This window comes from Macrobrachium rosenbergii, chromosome 34 (assembly GCF_040412425.1).
Source record: "Macrobrachium rosenbergii isolate ZJJX-2024 chromosome 34, ASM4041242v1, whole genome shotgun sequence".
In the NCBI taxonomy this organism is placed as follows: Eukaryota; Metazoa; Arthropoda; class Malacostraca; order Decapoda; family Palaemonidae; genus Macrobrachium; species Macrobrachium rosenbergii.
In genome coordinates this window covers 8,107,234-8,116,032 of record NC_089774.1, presented here as the reverse complement: position 1 = coordinate 8,116,032, position 8,799 = coordinate 8,107,234, and positions in this window count along the sequence as shown.

Here is an 8,799-nt window from a genome sequence, read left to right as displayed (position 1 = left end):
AAAAAAAGTATTGCCAAATATATACAAAATTAGTTGAAAGGAACAAAAAAGAAAAAAAATACAAAACTATGAAAAAAATACCTCCTTTGGGAACCTCATTCAAGCAGTTTTTTTGTCTTATCTTTTCTTTTGTTCAATGAAAAAAGTACCTCCTTGAAGAACTTCATTCAAACAGTTTTTTTGTCTTTATATTTTTCTTTTTGCAAAACACAAAACAATAAAAAAAAACTCCTTGAGAAACCTAATTCAAGCAGTTTTTTGTTTTTTATTTTTCCAAAACACAAAACAATAAAAAAAAACTCCTTGAGGAACCTCATTCAAGCAGTTTTTTATTTTTTCCAAAACACAAAGTAATAAAAAAAACCTCTTTAAGAAACTTCATTCAAGCAGGTTTTTTCTGTCTTACATTTTTTTTTTTTTTTGCAAAACAAAGAAATAAAAAAATACCTCCTTAAGGAACCTCATTCAAGAAGTTTTTTTTCCCATCTGCATTTTTTTTCCTTTGTTCAGTGAGAACAATTTAGATCCACGCCAACTGTACTTCAAGTACCTCACGTGACGTACCTGAACTAAGCTTGCAACAGGTGACCTCGTTCTCAATGGCTGGCGACTCAACAAGAACAGGAAAGGTGAATGAACAGGGAAAGAGAGAGATAAACTGTGTAAATATTGAAAAGAATCAGAGAGGCGATTACTGAACAAAGGAGAATTATTCTTACTCGTGTAATCTGGACCTGATTGCAATGGGAGGCGAATGTAAAAGGAATTGACAAAGAGAGAGAGAGAGAGAGAGAGAGGTAATAGGAAAATAAAGACATGAAGGGTAACTGAGAATAAATCCAGAGATAAACCGGAATGAGACGAAGAATAGTGAGGAAAAATGAGAATAAATTGCGAGATAAAATGAAAACTTTCTGTATTTTCGCGGGATGAAGAAAGAAAGAAAAATAAATCTGTGCAATCTCCATTTAAAGTAATGACATATTAGTTAGTAAATTTATCAGTTTGCATCTATAAACTGGCAACACAAAATCCAAGGTCCTATTAACGTCGAAACATAGAACCCATATAGATTTTATAACCTTTAAACAATTAAAAAAATCATCCATGACGTCATTTTAATAGTGTCAGAATCTATGAAATTGAGATACAATCCCTTTGCAGTTAGATTTTTAAAATAAGCCTTGAATATGCAGAAATTTGCAACAAACCTCAGCGGTCTAGTGCAAGCATAGATGGGCATAAATAGCTCTCTCCCTGGCCACTTTATGCGACTTAGATTGAAATAATAATTTCTCGTCAAAAATAAATCATAAAATAAATTGTGCAATAAAACTTGCAACAAGCCATAGCGACTCCTTGCAAGATGTAAATTTACATCAGGGAGACTGAAAATCACTGGAGCGTGTGTGAATGATTTAATGGGTATGCCCCGCCTACCCAGGCACGCAGGAGATTCATTTTGGGAACATCTTTTACTTTTATGAAGATGTCAGTAATTTGTTTTTCCTTATATATTTTTTGTGGTCTGATGCGTGAAAATGTGTATCAAGAATTTTGATGAGTTTTTTATTTCACATTTTACTTTCAACACGATGAACAAAACCACAGTATAGATATATATTAAAAAGAAAAATTAATAAAAATACATATATATAAAATAAAGAAAAATAATAAAATAAATAGGTCAATAAACGAAAAAACAGTAATTTTGGAATTTTCAAAAAGACAAGGCGACGGTGTACATAATTATAATTTAATATACACAACCATCATCAACTTATGAAGGGATATCATTTTAGAAAAAATTATAACAATATAAAATATAAAAAATATATTGGCTCCCAAGAGTACCTGACTGAGGGGAGAAAATAAAAATATAAAATCAGAAAATCACTTTCAATTTATTTTCATCAGAGTACATGATGGAAAGTGGAAATGATTCTATGTATGTTCGGGAAAGTTGCAGTTAAAAAGAAAAATGGTTTATCAATCACAGTGTAAAAGTGGTGACAATATTTTATTTTTATTGTTTTTATAATTAATAGAAGTAAACTGAAAATGCAAGTCGAGAAAAATACTAAATGTATATATATATATATACATATATATATATATATATATATATATATATATATATATATATATATATGTGTGTGTGTGTGTGTGTGTGTGATGTATATATATAGATATATATATATATATATATATATATATATATATATATATATATATATATATATATATATATATATATATATATAATATATATATATATATATATATATATATATATATATATATCTATATATATACATACACACACACACACACACACACACACATATATATATATATATATATATATATATATATATATATATATATATATATATATATATATATATATATATATATATATATATATGTATATATATATATACATTTAGTATTTTTCTCGACTTGCATTTTCAGTTTACTTCTATTAATTATAAAAACAATAAAAATAAAATATTGTCACCACTTTTACACTGTGATTGATAAAATATTTTGTTTGTTTTTATAATTTAACAAAAGGAAAAGACTGAAAAATTTATGAACAGAAACTAGCAAAAACAAATTTGAAGTAATATACAAAACTGAACTTCTTCGTTCAGATCCATATATTTTAAAAATACAATTTGATAAAACTAGAAAAAAGCTAAAAAAATATATAAAAATGAACACTGACGTCATAAGCCACACAACATATATATAAAAAATATAAAACCTCTTTACGTCACATTTCTACCTTCTATGATGTGAAAAGATTTTTCCTCGTCTATGAACAAACAAAGCTTAAACCACAAGATGGATAACTCCCATTAATCTTTACATGGATAAAAGCTTTCTAAGGTCCGTGTATTCCCCTGTCATGACAGGGTGGCCAGTGACAGTCCAAATAGTATAGCCAAAAGCAATGATATTTCCAGAATGGAAAGGTCTCCATAATATTTGGCATTTTGTGGTTGGCGATGAAGGAAAAGGGTTGGACCTCTCTCTCTCTCTCTCTCTCTCTCTCTCTCTCTCTCTCTCTCTCTCTCTCTCTCTCTCTCTCAACTACAAGTATGTAGAAGATGTACTCCCAATGTACGTCGTTTCGTATCTAGTTCAAGTCAGATTCTATTATTGTGTTTGTCTGAGCTTTGAAAGCAGGCGACTTTATTAGTCTATTACTTTCATGTGAATTTACACACACACAAATATATATATATTTACATATATATTAGGGATGAAGCCGCAAGACCCACACTCTTCCTATTGACGTCAGCAGCTGCTGGTACATATTTACAGACTGGTGGTAGACAGTATATCTACGAGACTGGCAAACGTGAGCAAATCGACGTACAAATAATTTTAAAACATAAAAAAATATATATATACCAAAAACAAATATAACTTAAAACCAAATGAAATACAATAGAGGAAAAAAATTATAGATTCCAGAAAGAAAAAAAAAGGCAGTGACATGGAACCCATAGAATGGACGTCCAGTCCCGTCGCCCCCTGCTAAAAATGTGGATGAATAATCGAGTTTTTGTCGCTTCTGCAATGACCCAGAAAACAGTGTTACTGCCCAGCGTTGAAGTGCGTATCTCGACACATTCTCTTTCAAGCGCGCGTGCGCGCACGAGCATTCCAGGCATACAGTGAGGTACTTTTCCTCTGATGTTGTAATTGTTATAATTATTTTTTTCCTTGTATTGATGGCCAGTTTCTGGTTCTCTGTTAGAGAGAGAGAGAGAGAGAGAGAGAGAGAGAGAGAGAAGAGAGAGAGAGAGTGGTTTCAGAAAGAGGGATTGATAAGATCAATACAGGTGAACCGTTCGTTTATATGGTCTTCGAGAGAGAGAGAGAGAGAGAGAGAGAGAGAGAGAGAGAGAGAGAGAGAGGGAGAGAGAGAGAGAGAGAGAGGGAGAGAGAGAGGATTTGAACTAATGGGTCAAGTGGTTTCAGAAAGAGAGACTGATAAGGTTAATAGAGGTGACCTATTCGTTTATATGGTCATCGAGAGAGAGAGAGAGAGAGAGAGAGAGAGAGAGAGAGAGAGAGAGAGAGAGAGAGAGAGAGAGAGTATTTTTATGGATAATATTTGTCACTACATGGCCCAAATAGAACCTTATCATATTCTTTTAAGGTCACAGGCTTGGGTCGCATATTTAAGACATTTCTAATGCCATAAGTTATTATATTCATCTCACTCCTGGCGTCACAGCAATTAAATTTATATAAGATATGCCGTATTCCCAACCTCACAGACTATACCTAATTACCTCGTAAGATTGACTTTACATCATCATTAAGTAATCTCATGACCTGAATAAAAAATATTATAATTTAAGTTCATAACCAGTGATGTCAATATTTGCCATATTTCGCAGGATTAGGGGACAACCCCATAATCTTTCCATTGTAAAGAACAAATCCATTTACATAGCTGAAGCTTCTAAATTTAGGTCGATAGGTAATTTTTTCCTCTCCTGAACCATAAATTTCAATACAAGGTACCGCAAGGCCATCGTAGGAACCATATATGTCAGAAAATCAACTTATCTTGGCGTCAGAAGTCATTATATTAATGGACTTAGCTTGTAGCTACAAGACGCATAAAAATTGTAATAAAACCTGTATTTCTTACTTTCATGTAAGAAAAACTGGAATGGTATGGGATATATATATATATATGGAAAGTAGAATACAGAATGAACTGGTTATGTGGAAATTTTAGCTAATAGATTTAGCTTTGTGAATTTCAATGCCAGTCAATGATTAAAAATATCTTAAGCCTGATCATTCGAAGGAATACGTTGGTAATTGTTTGATTTTAATAAATGGGCTCATATGATGAAAGATAATATATAAAGCAATATTTTTTCTTGATAATCTTTTTCAAAACGTGAGTTTCAATTGAGAGCTAAAATAACTGAAATATATGGAATATTTTAAAAGATTTTTTAAAATATTTATTTCCATACATCTTTTACAAGATTCTCCAGCAATATAATGAAAAATATTACAATATATTTGTGTTCTTCCAGCAATGGAAATATAACGAGGATTCTCACAAAATATTATGACAAATTTTAAAACTTTTTTTCTATTTCTGGAAGATGTCAGAACAATTTTAAATTGCATTTTTAGTTTGCTGTAAAGGAAAACTATTGTGCTGGCTTTGTCTGTCCATCCACACTTTATTCTGCACTTTTTTCTCTCTGCCCTCAGATCTTAAAAACTGCCGAGGCTAGAGGGCTGCAAATTGGTATAATGATCACCCATCCTCTAACCATCAAAAACACCAAATTGCAGCCTCCTAGCCTCAGTGGTTTTTATTTTATTTGAGGCTAAAGTTAGCCATGATCGTACTTCTGCCAACGATATATGATAGGCCACCACCGGACAGTGGTTAAAGTTTCATGTGCCGCGGCTCATACCGAGACCACCGAAAGATAGATCTATTTTCGGCGGCCTTGATCATACGCTGAAGCGGCTGTACAGAAAACTCGATTGCGCCGAAGAAACGTCGGCGCACTTTTTACTTGTTATTCCTTAAATCTGTTTAATTGGTAAATGTCCATGTCTTATACTGATAAAAACCGATAATAAAATTATGTAAATAAGGCCTTTACTTTCATTGCCTTAAACATATTGTTAGCAGTCACACTAATCTCTGCATACAAATTAACAGCACATAACCTCTCAACACTTTTACCCAACACTTTACTTTCAATTATCAGTTACAACACCCAGTTTCTAAATCCCCAATAATTTATTTATCCCGGGGCAGCATTCAGGTCAAACGTCCTTTTGAACTTCAAAAAAATATATTGAAAGCATTTAAATTCTGACCTTTTCCAACACCCTAAGGCTCAGATAGTCTCGGAAGGATTATATTATTCTCGTCATCTGAGAATAATTCTTTCTTATGTTCAGATTGGAATCTTAAAGGGGGGTCGAATGCGTTCCTAAAGTCATGCAGATAAACCAGAATTAACATTTATTTATGTTAAGAGCCTCAATTTCAGTTATTGCTAACTGTTATAGTAATGTCTAAATCTTACAAATATCATTTAGTTTCTAAGATAAATATTTCGAAACTAAACGAGGTGATAATTTGATTACTGACCAGACGATTGATGATTGCCCTATCCTTCGCTAATATACCAATTTAATGTAAGTGAGAATAATTGTATAGTTGCCAGATAGAGCCATTTGGCGGCAAAAATAGAAGGATATTATTTTGTTCCAAATGTAAACAATTGAGCAATTGTCAGAGGCTTCAATTTCTTTCATATTGAATCAAGTTTATATTTAAATGTAGTTTGTAGACCTTAATATAAAAGTTTGGCAATATTGTACAGTTTTATTTGAAATGAGCAGTTCAACAGTTGGCCACATATCAAAAGATAATTGCACCAAAGGTAGATAGTTCTAAAGTTGCCAGATGTTGCCATGTGAATGTACTTATCCCAAACTATCACACAGTTAGAAGTTGTGAGATTTTAGTAATTATTGAAATAACAATTCCCCTGTTGCTGAACAAACAATTAAGCGATGGATTTAACCAGATGGCAGTATTAAACAGTTAGAACTAATGGGATTTTAATAAGTGTAATAACAGTTACTCTGTTATCGAGCAAACAGTTAACTGACAATTTCAACCAGATGGTAGGATTGCTTACACAACCTCAAACAATCTTGCATCGCCCAGCACCCGAAGGGACAAGGCAAAAACCAGTTTGCTGGTGATCCTTTCCCTGTCACAGGGAGAAAATCTGGTTTGATAGTCCTCGGGGTCTTGTGAGTCTTTGGTGTTGCTTATCTCCAAGGACATTGTGAGAACTGGTTGCAATGTTGGGAAACATTGGTTTTTTCCTTTTTTTCGTATTTGTTTAGGGTCGTTGCATACTGATTGATAGGTCGTAAATGAGGATTAATGAGGGTTAAATGGCAGTCTGGATTGATGGTCAATCCTCGCATCCTTGGAATATAGAAAGGAATTTAAATTCTGTGTGTATATATGTGTGTGTGTTTATATAATTATATATATATGCATATATATATTCGAAAAAGAGTAATGTTTTTCTAAGAAAAGAAAGCATATAGTTGAAAATATCTAAAGATTAACAGAGAGAGAGAGAGAGAGAGAGAGAGAGAGAGAGAGAGAGAGAGAGGGTTGGGCTATTTCTCACGTAATTGAATACATGCATCACTCTTGCAATCTCCGGGTGCATTACAGGTGAAATGGAAACTTGAGAATTGAGAACAACCTTTCATTGCATTTCATTATTGCAAAAACTGAAAGGCACGAATATTAATTCGATTTTTGTCACGAAAATAAGTCCTTTGACGACTGTTTAGCATTTTCGGTTTATTATAAGATTTTTTTCATGAACAAAAAATATTCGCACTAATAATAGCATTATTTAAAGAAATATACCCATAATAATTATACCAGTTATGTGAATTATCGTATAAATAATATTATCAATTACAAAATAGTCATTTATATATGCTATCATCATTACTGTGATTATTATCAGTAACAGTAGCAGTAATAATAGTAGAAGTAATGGTAGTAGCATTAATTACCCACAAAGATAATTCACAGGTGCAAATATACCTCCCTATATCAAGGAACACGGAAATGTAATCCCGTTATTCAGTATACAACACCTATCAGCTATCCCAAAAGCAATTGCAATTCATTTCTCTATTGCCTTCTCTCATTATTGTGAAGTTGTTTGCATAATTTACTTCCTTGTATAATCTCACTTACAAGGATTAAAAATACCACGAGAGGCTTAATTAGAGACAGAGATATAATGAGAGAATTCCTCTAGACAGTGGATAAAGTGACCTGAATTCCAGAGCCTCCGGGATTCATTCATGTAGACAGATCTGCAAGTCATTCCATTCTTTGGAACGTCCCACCCTCTGGTGCGTCGTCCGTGATACGTAATGGGGATTTTTTTTATATGTCAGGAAAGTCATTTTCTTTTCATTTTCTTTCATTTTCTTTCGCAGTCTGTTAGTTCATCACTTTCGCTTGGTTATTAAGGTTCTTTTGACGTCGTGACATTGTGGTGTCGTTTGAGAAGAGAGTCGTTGTTTCACATCACACACACGCACCCATATTTATATATATATATATATATATATATATATATATATATATATATATATATATATATATATATATATATATATATATATATATATATATGGGTTGTGCGGAGGAATTGCTAACGCCCTGGACTCCCACTCGGAAGACTGGGTTTCGGTCTCGATGTGAGTCAGAAATTTACTTCTGCGAAATGCGTTCTCATAGATTCATTTCCATATACATGTGTATATATATATACATATATTTGCGTGTGTGTGTGTGTGTGTGTGTGTAAGTGTGTACGCGATGAAACTAGCTTGAATTTTGAGGAGAACAAGACTGAACGGAGGCCGTTTGGCAAAGAATAGAATCATCTGCATATGACTGAGTAGAGCAAATGGGAGGTTGCTGATGAAAAGAAAATGATAAAGAGGAGTAGAGACGTGGAAATGAAAAGGTGTGGCTGGAAAGTCTGCACAGACGAGGTTTTGGATGAAAATGAAAAGGGGGAAAGAAAATGATAAAGAGGAGTAGAGATATGGAAATGAAAAGATGTTGTAGGGAAAGTCTGTATAGTCTAGCCAGGTTTTGGGTGAACTCCTCCACTCCATCAATCACACCTCAGTGATGCAAGAAGCCAGGGAATTGGGGTCTCG